This window comes from Hirundo rustica, chromosome 7 (genome assembly GCF_015227805.2).
Source record: "Hirundo rustica isolate bHirRus1 chromosome 7, bHirRus1.pri.v3, whole genome shotgun sequence".
NCBI lineage: Eukaryota > Metazoa > Chordata > Aves > Passeriformes > Hirundinidae > Hirundo > Hirundo rustica.
This window is the reverse complement of record NC_053456.1, coordinates 3,192,236-3,209,524: the sequence shown is the minus strand read 5'-3', so window position 1 is coordinate 3,209,524 and position 17,289 is coordinate 3,192,236. Positions and strand designations below refer to the sequence as shown.

General features: G+C 40.5%; 1 long non-coding RNA gene across 3 annotated transcripts in view; it reads left to right on the top strand.

Moving 5' to 3' along the window:
* The window catches only part of LOC120755181 (uncharacterized), a 73,732-nt gene extending 59,624 nt beyond the window's left edge, over positions 1-14,108 (top strand). Inside the window, exons 2-8 of one of the 3 annotated variants that reach the window (XR_005701657.1) lie at positions 2,306-2,350; positions 4,805-4,901; positions 6,848-6,932; positions 7,958-8,024; positions 12,176-12,273; positions 13,461-13,556; positions 13,998-14,108. This is a non-coding gene — a long non-coding RNA (uncharacterized LOC120755181). Of the gene's footprint in view, positions 1-2,305; positions 2,351-4,804; positions 4,902-6,847; positions 6,933-7,957; positions 8,025-12,175; positions 12,274-12,350; positions 12,376-13,460; positions 13,557-13,997 lie in introns of all 3 variants that reach the window. The other 2 variants (XR_009208041.1, XR_009208040.1) reach the window with 2 other exon arrangements.
* The last annotated feature ends 3,181 nt before the right edge of the window (positions 14,109-17,289 follow it).

Here is a 17,289-nt window from a genome sequence, read left to right as displayed (position 1 = left end):
CTCTCCAAATCATGCCTAAATTTCTTGATAATTCCAGTGCTGAAGGTCATGCTTTGCACATGCAGCAGCACACTCTGTATAATGTTTACAACCTATCAACAGATATGTTGCACACTCTAAGGAATCGTGTTGAGTTTAAGAGTTTTGGTGCTCTGGTGGCAGATTTTCAAAGAAGAGGCATGTTTCTTGTCCACTTGCCTCCGCTTTGGGACTAAGAGGGCATGGCTTATTTTCAAAAAGCCTAAACTTTGCTTTGAAAGGCCTGTCCAGGAATGAGTTAGCCACAGCCCTGCCTCTAGTTAGGTTTTTTTTCTCACTTTGGAGGTTTTAAACATGGATGGAGAGGTGGTTGAAATGTAAATCATGTTGCATTTCAGGTTTCTAGAGCCTTTTGCAGCAGCCCCTTCCAGAATTGTGTGTCATCTCTGTGCTGGAGTTTGAAGCCAGCTCTGTGTTTGGGGCTGTTCTTTAATTCAGTTTCAGAACCCCATATTTTCAAACTGCTCTTAGAGCTGTTCATCTTTTCAGGCAGAAAGTAGGTGAGAGGACAAAACTGAAGTGATTGCACCCAACCTTTAAAACCAGAGCCAAATTTCAAGAGTTATTAAGTTCAATGGATGTGACTTCATGTGCCCGTTTATTTTAGTGATAGTGGCTGACAACAGACAAGATTTCGCTCTCTCAGACTCCCAAACTTTGGGATCAGGGCTTGGATTTGGTCAGGAATTCAGACCTCTCTTTTTTCTTGGTGCATTACACATACATAAAACCTCTGCCTTTTACTAAGGCCTTAAATACCTGCTGCAGACATTCCTTGCTGCCTTTAGACATCAATATTCAGTTTGCCAACCTTATTACTCCCATCTAGGCTTCACAATGAGTGCTTAGATACATTTAATTAAAATGATAGACTAGAGTTCAACCAAGAAGTGTTGAGGTAATTCCATAAGGGAAGAAATAAGATTAAACTCCAGAAGGGGCTCCCCCCTCCCTTTCCCATTTCTCCAGAATTACCATCAGCCATGAGATTATCTCCAAGGTTTCCTGGAGATGCTTAAGCCCAAAGCATGCCAGGAACATCTACCCTTCAATGGAACGATCCATCACTCATTCAAACAAACAAAACCCCTTCTGAGCCTAATATCCTTAGTGTCATCGTTAATTATAATATGCAATCATAATCATTTTGGAGGTAGACCTGGGGTTAATTTGGCCAATCAACTGCTGATCATTAACAGGGGCCTATTGAAGTGTGTGAAAATGATCCCCTGTAGTTCCTACACGTATGACGGAAGTAATACATTGTGTTCTTTCTTTCCTACAGGCTGTGTGCCAAAGCATTAGTTTTCCCAATTCACAATTACTGGATACTTTTAGCTCTTATCATTTTTTTTATGAACAGGTGGATAGGAAATCATTTTGGCATAAAATAAACAGGGAGAGGTGCTGCAATGGGTTGTCTCTGTTTTGAAGGCTCATTGCCAGCCTTTTATTTATCCTTTTTTTTTTTTTTTTAAAAATCTTTCCACTTTTCTTTTTATAGCAGGCTTTGAAATAATATGCAGGTTTGTTTTGTTGAAACAAGGAAGGGATTTTGTGGCATTCAGTTGTGTCACCCTCATTCTACCTGCGCTGACACTGTGCTGCTCCTCAGGACCTTTGCTTCATTGGACTGGTAAAAACTGATCTTAGCAAAACCCCAGAAGTAGAAAACGATGTGTCAAAATCTTGAATCTCTTCTTTTGTGTTTGAGTATCCACCTAGCATTTAGGGGCTGTTACCATAGGTATGTATATGGTACTATACCTGTAACATAAATAAATACAAAATATTTTTCCATTTCACATCACCACAGAATACACAGTTGCAAAGGCAGCGGTTTAAAATTATGAAACTTTGAAATATTCCTATGGTATTTGAGTGGATAGGCCTGCAGGATGCATCTTAATTGAATTAATTGTGTCTCCAGTGATTTGATCACCTTTAGTGAAATCACAAAGTAAGTTGTTTGTATATGAATCTATAAATTAATACAAGTGAATGTAAGAGGTCTTTTTCCAATGATAAATTAGTAAGGGGTGGCCAAAATGACTTTAATAAAAGAGCTGATTCTCAGATAGTGGGAGGCTGAATAAAATTCAATGTCTACAGCAAACATCTCTTTTTCCTGTACATAAAGAAGGATTTCTCAAATCAAGGCTGCCAATCACATTGTTTTAACTACAATGAATTGAACTAGCTCAAAGTAACAGAAGGAAAAAAAAAAATGAATGATCACATCAATTCTTTCTCTTCTCTGTTTCAGGATTATGGTCTGGTAAAAGGGATGCTGTATCTGAATTGGAACAAGGTAGTGGTATGTTTGAAAGGCAGAAAAAAGCTATAGTCAGAGGATATTTTGATTTAAAAAAACCCTTTTTACCCATGTACTAGCACTGAGGAAACATGAATGGGCACAAATGTCTATTTTTAATGAAAGAAAAAGAGTTGATTCACTCTGAGGCAGCAGTAACGTAACTTATTTTACAACAGCAAGAGCCAAGCATATGGTATTCATCATTAGCAGTAGCAACAGAAGCCGTTTCTGCGGGGCCGTGGCTGCACAGCACCGCTCCAGCGGCGAGCCCTGCCTCGCTGGGCTCCCCCTTCCTCTGCCCTGCCCTGGCACCACTCCTACTGATGCCTTTTTGGGGCTTCTGAAAAACAGAGGCCAGACAAGATTGGGAGAATAAAAGCAGATATGTTATCAAAGGGCCTTCAGGTACGTTAAGGGCAGATGAAGCCTCCCCGAGGGGCTGCACCCCAAATGGACAATGGATCACGTGTTTTTCACGCTTTTATAAGGTTTGGTCCAATTACAGCTTCAGGTAACAAAGTACCCCCAGTTTGCTCTTCCCTTCGCTCACTTTTGTTTGTACTTTTCCAGGCCTGAGACAGAGAGTTGTCCTTGATTCCCAGGCCTAGAGGGGAATTGTTTTGTCTAATCAAAATGTGAAGACAGTAGCTAGCACTGTATATGGAGTTTAGAGTTATACACCGAAGAATTTCAGGATTACAAATATGTGAAAAATATAAAAGCAAAACTCTTCTGGCATCGCTACCAGTGCCCATGGTCCCAGCATGTCATCTAAGATTCCAACCCCATCAGCTGCTCCTGCATTTGTGGCCTTCTCAGTGAAACCGGTTCCATAATTAATGGTCTTTTACCTTTGTTTGCCTCTGTTTTGTGCCACTGGTTGTGAGCTGTAATCATCTGCAGGGCTATCGGGGTATCTGAAGAAATACTATGTGACAAGAAGAGCTTTTTTATTTATTTTTCCCACCTCCTCTCAGCAATTGGCTGGGCAGCTTGGAGATGTGAATCAAAGCTGGAGCTGTCAGTGAGCAGCTTTTAAAATGTCCTTACCATTCCCCATTATCATTATGCTTACACACTACACCAGCAGCTAAGCTTTGGCTTGATAATCACAGCCATCATCTCTATCTCTCTATAGCTTTCAAAATGTTCCTCTAAAACAGAAATTCCTGGCAATGCATCAGCACGGAGACAAATGTTTAATATCCACGTTACTAATGGCAGAGCTGAGACACAGCTTGTTCTAAGTGGCCAAACCCAAGCGTGCTATGCAGTGAGAGGTCTCCACGTGGGTAGCAGCCCTGCTAGGTCCCTGTCACCCCAGCCCTTGCTGCTAACACAGCCCAACTCCTACCCCTGCAGACACCTCAGTTCACTCATTGGTGACCTTGGGTGTGCTCTCAGCAGTTACTGTGGTGCTGTGTTAAATTCCACTAGAGATGAGAGGAGTTTTATACAGCTGTTTGTGTTCAGATGTCAAGCTGGATGGCAAAATTTTTGTTGCCTTGCAGAGGACTTTGGAGTGGGGAAGACTTGCATCCTTGGCTTTACTGTATTTGTGGATACTTGGTGATGGGAGATTAGGTGCATGTAAATTATTTATGAAGGAGTAGAGTTGCTAAATTTGCACATAAACCACAAAAAAAGGTGTGCTGAGACCCTGGCACAGGGTGCCCAGAGAAGCTGTGGCTGCCTCATCCCTGGAAGTGCCCAAGGCCAGTCTGGACAGGGCTTGGAGCATCCTGGGATAGTGGAGCTGGTCCCTGCCCATGGCAGGGGGTGGGAACAGGATGAGCTTTAAGGTACCTTCCAATCCAACCTATTCAACTATTTTATAATCAATTGTAACCTTTATTACCTGTTAACAGTCTCCCTCACAACTTTTATTCTTTTGAAAAGTCACTTATTCCTCAACATCAAGCTTTTCTCTGTTCTTCTTTGTATTCATTTAAACTGAGAGAGATGAATCCAACCACGGGCTGGCCTGCGAGCACTCTATTGTTGTTGTCCTCAAAATTCCAATTCAGTTTGTACTTTGTTTTCACAAAATCCCATGGCATTGCGTAAAACATTGTTATGTCACACTGTTACTAGATTGTGTCAAATGAGGAAAAAATTGGAGGCTACCATTCATCTCAGAAAACTTTAATTAGTGGATTTCTTTATCTGTCTTAGATTACACCTTCCTCCTTGAAACTAGAAAAGTATGGAGAGCCTCATTAGTTCTGTCTCTATATTGCACTTGAGCACTGTTAGAAATATAAGTTTGTGATTGAAATGTGAGTTTTGCTTTCAGTACATTTATGTTCTAGTCTCCCCCTTCCTCCACCATCACCCAGTTTTCCATATGAAACACAATGCTTCCCTCTTTCCTTTTCTGTTAAAGGCTGGCTTGCAACGATGGTAGGATTTTGTGAATACTAATACAGGTATTTGTATTCTCTACAGGGAAGGCAACATCAGTTTTGGTCTGTAAATATGAACAGCAGTTTATGACTTCCATGAAATATTGGAGGAATGCAGAGATGAGAAGTTTAGTAGTATGGTAAGAAAGCCAAAATCTGAACAATGCTTCAAAGACTTTTAAAATAAATCTTTATGTTGGTGTTGACAAAACTGAAGTAATGCCATTTGAGACAGATTTTTCCATTGAGAGGCAATTTCAAAAGCACAATTATATTCATATTTGGCCAAAGTGGTGTCCTATCTAAGGCCACCTAGATGCAGAGCAAGCTGAATTAATGTGCCAGCCTCTATCCAGAGCCGAGGGACCTCCGTTGCTTCCAAGGAATATTTTCCTGTCACATGCAAACTTGTAGAAGAGCTGATGATTTATTCCATAGTAAAAAAACCTCCCAGGTACTCTGAGATTTAAAATAAATAAATAAAATCTGTGCTTCTGCTTTGGACTATTTTGCTCACCAAAATTTGGGTATCTGCTTGGCTGAGGCAAATCATTAGCCCTTGTCTGAGACCAAGGCCTTAACCAAATTAATAGTTTAGGGTAAAATGTAGGTGGTGTTTTTTTGTTTGGTTGGGTTTTTTTTGTTTGGTTTGTTTTGTTTTTTTCTTTTTTTTTTTTTTTATGATAGGTTATTTTTTTTTTTTCATTCCCTTTGAAAATTTTTCCAGTCTTTGTAAAAATTTGTGAGAAAACTGAACTGACTCAGTTTTCCACTTGAAAAGGAAGATGTGATGGGTCCAGCCTCTGTGATCAGGTGATGCTGAATGCCCATCTAGGACAACCCTTGTCCTGTGATCCGCCAAATAAAGAGGTAACTTTTTCCCGTCAGCCCCATGGCTTGCAGAAAAGCAGAAGCTGTTAAGATAATCAATGAGACTGGAACATGGTAGAAGGCTGAGGAAACAAAATGTGGGAAGAAGAAAAAGAATTTCCCTTGCAATTCTAAGGATTTCCGTCTTCACTTGCACCTCGTGGGGAGAGGAGGAGGAGGGTGATTAGAGCAGGTGGCTCTGCTCTGCCCTTTTATTCCCTGGGGAGGAGGGGATGCAGCATCATGGACCTTCAGGCTTGTGGCTGTTCTGGGATGGTCTGAGCACTTTAGAGGTTTGGTAGGAGCGAATTTTTACCAGTTTCTGTTGCCAAGCTGCGCACCACAAATGTGTCTGTAAGCCCTGAGAAATAAATATGACTGCAGCTTTGTTTATAAGTGGCATAAAAACAACAGAGACAGCCAGTCAACCAGCTTTTATAAATTATAGTTTTAAACTGAAAACATAATTTGAGGTCAAGAATGTTGCTCTGATTTCCAGGAATGTTTTTTCTTTTAATTCCCTGATTTTTACCTCTTCCTCCTTCATGCACTTTTAACCATATTCAAAGAGGAAATAAATGAGGAATAAGGAGTACTATTCTTTGAGGGAAAAAGATGAGGATTTCAGACTAAATTGTAGGGTATTTTAGCTCTTTGAGCAACTTCATGTTTTCCTGAGGTAAAAAGTGTTCAGCCCTTCAGATTTTTATTGTTGCATTTTGGGACTTCAGCAGCAGATGTGCTTGTGAGCAGTCAAAATGACCTTTGCAGCACATTGGGGAACACAGATTTTAAATCAATCATTTAAATTAAAAAAAAAAAAAAAAAAAAAAAAAAACAGCAACAAAAAAAACCCCTAACAATTCCACTACTGCTGGAAAATTCTCCCAAAGTGAAAGGTGCAGGGCTTGCATTGCTGATATTGGTAGTAGATACAGGAATTTGTATGAACTTCTAGTAATTAATCTCAACTGTTTATTTAAATAGAACAATATTTGCTTTTTCTGTTTATCATGCAGATGTCCTCTCTTTAGTTTTTGTGGTTTTTTTTTTTTTTCTTTTCTTTTTAAGCTTTTAAGGCTTTTTATTGCTGCCTAATCCCTTTAAATGTACCGTATATCACATTTATGAAATGTATGGGTACCAGAGAGAAGCAGACAACTTTGTTTTTTAAACAAAGACCCCAGGATAAGGGGCAATGTTTTTCCCCTCACAGGTGATGGAGTACGTACAAAGAATGCAGCGGATAATGGCAGTCCTGTCCTCTGAACAGATGGTGATGGTCCTGTTGCTAGGATAAGGTCTGAAGAATTTAGTTTTTAATTCCACATTATTTGCCTCAGTGCCATGAATATCCCTAGGTTTCCTCAGGCAAAAATACAACAAATACACAGAAAGAGAAAGAAAAGTGACATGCGGATAGAAAAGGAGACAGAGCACGGGAAAGGACTGGAGCCAGGTCAATAGAAGCTTTTGGGAAAATGTCTGCTCAGCTGTCTGCAATCACCTGGGTTTGAAAGGCAGGCAGGAAGGAAGATTGGTTTGGCATGAGAACGAGGCCTTTGATGCTTTAGATACCACAGAGAAAAATACGCATTTCTTCCCATTAGAAGTCTGTTGACTTTCCTAATTAAGATAAACATGTTTCTGAAGAAGTTAGCTCTCACAGTACTACATTTGTAAAAACAACCATGCTTTTAAAATATATACACAGACAAGGACGTGTGCCAAGAACTAGTGCTGGTGTGGTCTTACAAATCACTTTACAGGAATATTTTTAAATCATTGCTTTATTTAAAAGTGAGCGGATTTCATTCCCTCCAGTCAATTAAATATCTAATTTCAACTCAAGTAGATAATAACCAAAGTATTTTTATATAAATGAATGAACAGTTAGAAAACTGTTAAACACACAGCCCTCAAGCATGAAAAATATATTCGTTTAACTGTTTTATTCTTTTATGACTAATTTACTACAGAGATTTTTGCACTTACATCATTTTCAGTTTTGGCACTGAGGGAAAGAAATCTTATTTAAAAAAATTAATTCAGATTGAAATTCTCAAGGTTCCCTGTGCCACCTGAATTATTCCATCAACCATATTAAGGATGTGGTGGATGGTGCTGGTGGAGTTGCGATTTTTCCACAACGGCAGTTTTGAGAAAAAAACCCCAAACCGTGAAAACTTCCAGTGAGCCAGTCTCCACAACAAAACGCATGTCAAAAGTAAAAAAAAACTGTTGAATTTATAAAAGGACTCAGTGTCTGTAAAATGTACAATACCTGAAGTTTGGGGGATTAATTGCAATATTTTCCCCTTTCTAGGTGCCTGCACAAAGCCATACTGTATTAAGTGATTTAAAGGAGCCCCGTATCAGATGCTGTGGGATTGGTGAGTGTCTGGTTCAAATTGTTGATTTTTCCTCCATAGTGATTCTGGTAATTGGGGTGTGATCCAGGCCATCCTCGTTACCATTTATCACACAACAGTGTAGTGAGAAGGAAATTGCATGGTGCAAACATCTCATATTTTGTGCTTAAAAATAAGTTGAGGAAAATTTAGATGAGATTATATAGGACAGAAAATGCACTGTGTACCAAAATACATCATATATGTTATTTATATGTGTGTGTTTATGCATATAAATAAATCATGTTTTGTCCCTGAAAATAGACAGAATTTAATTTTATCAGTAAAAGGATGTTATGTTTCAGAAAGGATTTCAAAACCAGCTCATTTGGAACAGAAATTTTCCTGGTCTTCAAGCAGTTTCTGTTTTCATTATCTATCCAGAAATATTATTAAGTAAGATAAAGTAGATCAGAATTTATTGATATACAGTTCTCTGGGTATCACATTGTCTTGGAACATGAAACACAGCAAGAAAATATTCACTGACACTCTCACCATATATTCTATTTCAAAGCACTCCTTTATTTTTACCTCAAATTTTGGTGAAATTGGTGATTGGTTCATAAACTTTCTTCTCCCTCATCTTCATCATCTTGAAAAGTATTCAACCAGCTTGTTGAATATTTGTTTTCTTACTTATCACCTCTAGATGTTACCTGGCTGTTCTCAATTCTCTATTTTTTCATGGCATAGTCACTTGTTCTACCACAATCAGAGGATTAATATAGAATTTTGCTTAATATTAGATGTTCATCAGAGGGATGTCTTGTGTGCAGATAACATCTGATTACCCGAGGGACACAACTCCAACCTCTACGTGTCTTGGCGAGGCTGCTGAGTAGATGCATTTTTCAATTTACTGTACAAAATGAGGAGGTGAATTTGGTTCACAGCCCTTCATGTGTAAATAAATAGAGATACCTCTGGAACTTGATCGGAGATGAAAGAAACCATTTCCGTCGGAGAGCGGGAGAAGCGGTTTCCCATGCCGCGTGCTCTGGGGTGCACACAGAAGCCTTTGTGGCTCATCTTGTTTATCCTTCATATTCTGAGCAGGAGTCAGACACATGCCTTAAGATGGGGTATTGTGTCACTTCTGATATTGTTCTTTTTCTGGAGTTTGTGTTCTTTCCTCAAATGCTGGCTGTTCTTTTAGAAGCGAGTGTGAAGAAGGACGCGCATGATATTCTTCTCGATTCCTGGTTCATAAAGTATCATACTCTATGGTCATTTCAGACTGTTGGAATGGAATCCAGATTAGAAAATACTATATGTTTTAGTCTCGTTACAATGGTACATGAATATCCTTAAAAAACGAGTTTTCTTTGCTTTCTAATCTTAGACCACTTTTTTTTAATACAAAAGTAAAAGGTGCCAGTGGCACAGCTACCTCACGTAATGAAACACATAGATTTCTCTTCTACTTATTTTATTTCTCGCATTCATCATTCATATTTAATGCCACAGGCATTTGACTTCCTAATTCCCTATATTGAATTGAAGAGGCATGCGCAGCATGCACTCCAGTTTAATGACCTGTAATTCTTCTTCGTTGATGACACACTTTTTCCACCTGGAAAACTTGTGGTGCCAAATTCCTCTCATATGTGTGATGCAGTCAGTATCCCTAACAAGGTGAGGAAGGCTAGAGACTGGAAGGACGGGAAAGCGTAAGGTCCTAACCTTAAATGCCTCTTGGTCTGAGAGAACTTTGGCCTAAGGGTTTTTTTGGTGATATATATGAGGGTGTGTGTGTGTGTGTGTGTATATATATATATATACATATATATATATATACACACATATATACACACACACACACATATATATACACACACATATATATATTCTGTAATTGAACCTCAGTTGTTGACTTCTCTCCTGCTGGCTCTAGGACATTCCTCTTTGCTCATTCCTTCTCTTTTTGTGAGCCAAAGTTCAAGTAATGTACAACTTTCCTACCCTAAGCTAATTAGCATTAATCTACCGAGTGGGTCTGCCAATAATATTTCCAATTAAAAGGTTTCGTGGACTTCAGCAGGACTAGAAGACCATACAAATGATAAATTACAGTGTCTGACGCCAGTATTTTGGACTAAGATATGGTGGACTAAGCACTATCCTAAATGTTGTTGTTTATTTACAGACATCTCATAGGACTGTCACAGTTAAGGTTAGCTACTTGTAAAAGCTGAAGATTTTTGAATGAAATATTCTGCAGAACTACAAAGCATTCAGGCCAATGTAAGAACATTGCACCTTTCCAGGTTTTCAAAGCACTTTAGAAACATTTGCCAACCCTCATAGCACTGAAACATGGGAAGTCTTATCTTTTATTGATTTCCCAAGTGGGTCGACTGAGACATTGAAGAGTTCTGGTTTGCTAACTGTGAGCACTCCGATAGCCAAATGCAACGTCTGAGGGAAAACATAAAATGACACTGAATTTCCCTGCAAACTATTACAGGGAAACCTTTTGCAGTGCTTCCCTCAGGAAAACAGAGGGAAAGAGACAGAGAGGAAGTTTCCTGGCTGTTCAGGTAGACCACTCCTGAATGGGAACAGGAGGGTGTGGAGGGATTTTGCAATTACAGTCAGCTGCAGAGTGGAGGAATATCCTTCATTTAAAATTGATCAAGGCGTATGTTCTTCATGAGGATAGGCGGCATGTGGATGGAGGGGGAGAAGATTTTTTTGGGAGTGTTAAGTAGGAGAACAAGTTCAGCTTGGTTCCTTATATCCCAGGAAAGGTGGATGTTTCTGGTCCTTTTCAATCTAAAATCAATTTTTCAACAAGCTCCAGGAAGTGAAAGAAGTTATACTTGAGTGAGTGCAGAGATCACCAGAAAATGAGTGTTATTCTGTTTGTTAAAGGTGATTTAACTGCAGTCTAAGTAATAGCCTTGAAGTATTCCTTTGGAATATATCCTAAAAGATAAAAAAATAAATTAATGATACATGTTGGAAAAGGTGTTCAAACATCTCAGCATAGAAGTACAAAGCTTGTGTCTGGGAGGGATTTCATAGGTCATCCAGTTCTGACTCTAACATCTCTCCCAAAGCAGTAGCTGCTCTGCCTAAAATGTGCTTTGGTTATCAGGTGGATTTTTAGCCTTGGAAATTTTTCATTATTTTCATAACTTTCCAATAGTTCTCCCTTCCACCTCCCACCCTTGAAGATCCTAATATATTTAGTGTTCTGATTTCTCTTTAGCAGTTAGAAATGTCTGAGAAAGTGGTTATTAATAAATCATTAAAGGTTTGCATCTCATTTAATTTCCTTGCTGCTCTACTACTCTTTATTTTCCAACCATAGTACAAAGACATTTTGAAAACAGCAGAATCTTTCACAACTGAGTCAAATCTCAAAAATGGGAGTAAACTCGGAGATTTTTTTTTTTTTTCAACCTGGAATGCTCTTTGTTATTCAAGTTATTTGTTTAGATTAAAGATTTCTTAGCCTGATCTTCTTTTATCTGGCATTGCTGAGGAGGAAATAATCTTGCATGCAAGGCTTTACAAGCTGCATATCTTGAACGTGGAGTCACTTCACCAATAGGGCTTTCCTGGGAATAGGGAATAGCAAGGTTGAATATAAGGCTTGATAACTACAGATATTTTCAGTAGCACCAAAGGAGGTATGGGAAGTGATGAAAAAACTTATGAAAGGTAAACGGACTATAATTCATACTAAATATCTCCCCTTGTGCAGAAGCTCTTTTTAAATTACTCAGATAAATGAGCTCATTTATGGAATATTTTGTACTGCATGAACTTATATGGGCACCTGTCATGTATATATATTTTTAATACTGAACTCATATAGATGGCTTAAAGTCCCCCTTGCCCTTTAGTAAATTTAAATCTCCCACAAAGCTGCTGTACAGTAGTCATAAAGAAACATTTATGGTTCAACATAATTTCCCTTCATTTCTTTTTCTCTTTCTTTGAAAAAAAAAAGGCAGTTTAAAAGTAATAAAGCACTTCCTTCTGTAAATCTTTGATCTTTTTTCTTCCTAAGGGAAGATTAATTTGTAAATATGCTAATGGATTTGTATAATATGAAACCTTCATAAGAAAAACTACATTAGTTCATATGAATGAACACATCTATCTTATTCAATTTATAGACTAATGGCTGAGAGCATCAACAATGCATTCTGCTCAGTCTCGTGTCCAAAATCACTGCCTGTGATTCAAAGACAACACAAGATTTTGTGAAAAAAATGTAAGTTTGACCAGTTTTATTTTCCCTGACTATTTTTTTTTTTTTTTTTTCTAATTATTATTATTTGTTTGCAATAGTGAGATTTGCTGCTGCTCCAGCCAGGTGAGTACCCTGCTCTGAAGAAATGGAGTTGCATTATGTGGATGTAATGCATGCAGCTGCATGCTTTCCTGCTGAATCCTGGTGGTTTCCAGCAGGGTGCTGAGCCTGTAAGCACAGTGATTCCCCCGACAGGCACCTTCAGAAGCTGAATGACAACAAAGTGTTCATCCAGGTACCTTACACAGCTGAGAAGTTGACCCTCACCAGCTCCTTGCTGGGATAGAGATCCTGCCACTTTCCTTCCAGCTGGCAGCCTCGGAGGGCTTTGGTTCCACCGCTGCAGGAGCTGGATGCAGTGATCCTTGTGGATCCCTTCCAGCTCAGGATATTCTGTGCTGTCTCTCCACTGCCCCAGGCACTGTGGCTGCGCTGGGCACAAAGTGCCCTTTCTGCTCCACGGCAGGAGGAGAAGGGACATGGGCAAGGGCTTCTTGGGGGGATTCAACCCAAGGCAAGTGCAGAGAAAAGTGGGTCGCTGGAAAGTGTAGAGCTCCTTCCTCTTTCCCCTTTTCTCCCTCCAAGCCCACGTTTCACCTCTTCCCATGTTTTTCTGCCTTTATTTGATTTATTCTGGTGCTTAGCTCGGCAGCCGTGGAGGGTTGAGGTTTGCTCCAGCCCTGCCTGCCAGTGAAGCTGTGGCACCTCTTCTGAGAAAATGGGGCTGCAGTGGAGGACATGTGGAGAGGCTGGGGCAGAACCTTCTGTGTCCATCACTTTCTTTCTGCTAAGGTCTCTTGGCTATTTAATTTTCCTCGTGGCCTTTTTCTCCCGGTGTTCCTTTGCCTCTTTAATTTTCTGAACTAAACAATCCTTAATAGAAACTTGACATTATGGAGTGAATGTAAAAATCAGAATCTGTGTGTTGATTCAGTGGGGCTGTGCTGTGTCACACCCCAGCCCACAGCAAAACACATCTCTTTTTGGCTGTGGGCTCATCTCTCTGCCTCTCTCCACAAGGAAGGAAATCCACACATTTTGGTTGTATTCCCTTATCAATATCTGGCATATTTTTAAATGAAAATGTGTGGGGAGTATTTAAATTGATTTTGAATTTAGCCCTAATTTTGATCCAATTTTGTTTGCAGAACGAAGCCCAGCGCCGGAGGAGTCTAAGTGATGCCCTTGTACCTCTAAGCACCTCTAAGCTTTATACGGTGATTTTTCAGGCCTGGTTTATTAAGGTAAGCACAGATATGTTGAACTTCAAGCCAGCATAGCCAATGAAGGATTGTTTGATGTGCTCGGGGTACTCGGCACTGCCGTCGTTAGCAGCTTCTTTTCCCAAGGGCTGACAGATTTGTGTCCGGCTCCAGCTCATGGCTTTCATCCTGCTGCCATAAACAAAAGGTGTGCATTTCTTCAGGCGTGGAGCTTACCCTGACTCCATCCCTCGTTTGATGCTATCGTGCTCTGGATAAGAATAGAATTGTAATGCGCACCTTGAGGCTGGAGAAAAGGAGCACAAGGAGGCAACCCACGGCTGATTCCTAATAGGGGTGGGTGGGAAGGAAGTGTCAAACGCTGCTTGGAATAGATGATTATTATAAAGGGGTCTGGAAAGATCAGAAATAAGAGCAATTCAGATTTTTTTTTTCTTCTTCTTCTCTTTCTTTTCTGTCCAGGAAATTCTTTCCAGGGCTTCTCAATAAGAGTGGGGATGGAGGAGGAGCAGAGAGAAACTGGTGGGAGAGACGTCGCTGCAGTAATGAACAGAGCTGAGCCTGCAGTGCCAGAGAGTCTGTTCTTCTTAAAATAATTAAAAAAAAAAAAAAAAAAAAAAAGAAAAAAAAAGGCATGGGGTGGAGGGAGGTTTAGGCTTTTCTCTAGCAAAGTTTTCTCCCCAACAGTCAAAAATAATAGAAAGTAGACATGGAAGAGATCTGTTAATTGATCTTGTCCATATCTTGCCCAACACAGGGTTATTCCCTGCAGCATATTTACTAGTGCTGAGTTCAGCTTTGTTTTTAAAACCTCCAGTGACAATCTCCCGAGGGAAGTGGTGAAAGCCTGACTCTACAGCCTGCTACATCTCCTTGTCGATCTGCTTTGCAGAGGGAGACACTCACAAACCAGGAAATATTTTCTGACGTTCAGCCTACACCCCTCACTTTTTTTTTTTTTTTTTTTATTTCTGTCTTATTAATTCTATTTATACTCCTCTGTATCATGCAAAATAACGTCCTTCCAGGAGCACATCACGAGTTCTAACACCAAAAGGTTATGTTCTTGAGAAAGAAGAGCTTTGCCTCGTGTTGATTCTTTCTCAACCAAAGTAAATGCATAATTTAATTCCCTGATCCATTGCCGGTTCATAGGTGGCTGTTAAACAGCTGCAGGTAGAATTTTAGGTAAGCCTCTAATGTCAAGATATTCTGCATGAAAAAAAGCCAATAAATCAATAGGATTTATCCTTAACACTTTTAAAAATTTAATTTCTAATGTCTATATTTTTTGTTGTTTCATTTTATCAGTAGAAGCCTTTCTGCAAAGCATGTCCCTTCTCATTGCCTTTCCCCCACTCCTAATCTTAGATCATGATTTGGTCAAGGTCCTATTTAAATAGTTTTGGGGTTGCCAACATGGTGTGTTCTGATATTCAGATCTCATAATCCAATTTTGAAATTAAAGAGCTCGGGGCAAAAACACTCGCACAACAGAAATGCATGTTTTTGAGCACTGTGCCAGTGTTTTCTTAAGAAGAATATACCAAACCTCTTCTTTCTCTTCCCAATTAATATAACAAATGTCATGCACGAAATCTCCCTTTTTAACTCGTGCCCCATGTGAGCACAAGAGACAGCGTAAATGGAAGCTGGGTTATGATTTCAGGGAAGGTATCTGAATTCCAGCTGAATGCAGAAAATATGCAGAAGAGCAACTGATTTATAGTGACTCATTTGCTGCCTTAACAGAACGATGTTCTCTGTATTCCCAACAACAAAAGCAACTGCAAGGGAAAAATAAGTCAGCATGTTCCCCCCTGCCCCCCCCCCAATACCAGGGCTTTTTCTCCCCTCTGCCCAAGTCATTATTTCAAGTTTCTCAGTATTAAATCTAAAGGTTCATCAACTCACATCTTTACAGCTCTGTCTTTCTGTATACAGGACCCTGTCTGCCTGTTTCCTCTATTGCACTATTTTGTTTGTACTACTGTAATCATTTTGCTGGCCCAGATCTGTGTGGGTGTGCTGGCAGCTTTACAACAAAGTTACATGGGAACTGAGTTAAGGTTGAATATTTATTAGAAGAAGCCATCTGGCGTCAGGCTGTCTGTACAGGGGGGCTTATTTCTTTAGTAGTCTCTCCTTTTTCTTTCTTGCTCTTCCTCCCTCTCTCTCCGCTTCTCATTTACGTGCCGCATATATGTGAAAAGTGGAACACACATCTTGACATATTGATTTGATTCTCGATATTTATAGCAATTAACCCCTCTCATGTGATTATCCTTGTCGCCTCACCCCATACCTCTCCCTGTCCCCCTCTGTTCCCGTGCTGGGGGATGCTCGGGGTCTGTTCCCATGGTGGCAGCCCCCCGGATGCTGCAGGGCTCCCACCGCAGCCCCTTCCCTCTGGTGCTGCTTCCCACAGGCTCCCAGGCAGCCACAGTTCTGCTTCGACATCCCTCTCTCCTGCTCCTTCCACACTTTCCCTCCTCCAGCTCATGAGCTCATAAAGAGAGCGCTGCGCTCCAAAAAAACTCCCGACTCACCATGTTAAACAAACTAGCCAGCAGAAGGGTGTCCGTGCTATTTCACCATTTGTATGACATCGCCAGGCTTCAAAGTGCAGCGCTAAATTGCCAAAAGATGTTTACTTTACTTGCTTAAGAGCTCCTCGTAATTCAATTGTTCTCTCTCCCGCAGTAGAAACACATATGCATCCTGAGCTGTGCTCTTGTGAGCTCCCACTAGTTATTTACCCACGGGCTTTCCTCCGTGGTTTTTTACAGTCTGCTTGACTTTTTTCCTTTTTTTTTTTTTTTTTTTTTTTTTTTTTTTGGGGCTTCTGTCTCAAGGTAATTTGTTTTTTCTGGGGTGCTCAACTGCAAGGACCTTGAAACATGCAGATGTCTGGCTGCCTTTTTTTTCCCCTCAGTGACGGACATTTACTGTTTCTTCCAAAATAATAATTTTTTTTTCTTTTTTTTTTGTTTTTTTGTTTTTAAACATGCACAAATTTGGACATCCAAAATTGTTGGTCACCTTGGAAAACCTTGACCTATTTTTCCTAGCAGGCCAGGGAAGCTGATGCAGTCACGCTGGCAGCCCTTTCCCACCATTCCTGACTTTTGTAAGTTAATATTCCGACCTCGCAGCCTTGCATAACCTCCTTGCTCGTCGGTGTGGTGGTTTTGGTGGCGATGCCAGGTGGGAGAAGAGGAGCGCTGGGCAGCAGAGATTCTTTCCGCTGACAGAAACAGTGAGTCACTACTGTCCTGTGATTATTCCCTGGCCTCTTTTTTTGCCAAAAGTTGCCTGTGGGGATGAAAGGAAAGTCCTTTCTCCATGACCTGTGCCGGGGGTTAGCAGCCTCCCAAGCTCTGGCAAAGCACAACACGTGGGCTGCTTTTGAGCAGTGCAAAGCAAGGAATGAGGGCTGGGAGCCACGGTGGCTCCAAGGATGTAAACTGGGAGATGTGGTGGTTCCCAGCTTCAGCTTCCCACTGCCTTTCTGCTGGCTGGGTGATTGGCAGCCTGTTGTCTCCTCCCACAGGTAGTGTTGCTGGGCTTGTCGTGTCTTTCTGTTTAATCTGGGAAAGGAAAAAAGAAGGATTTTTCCACGTGGTGCGATAGGATGGATGAGCAGCAGCCCTGCTTGTGGGAAAGGGATGGGAAGTGGAGCAAGGAGAAGGTTGTGAGGGATGGGTGATTAGGGAGGCTGCAGAGAGGAGCTGCTGAGCTCACCTTCCTTCCT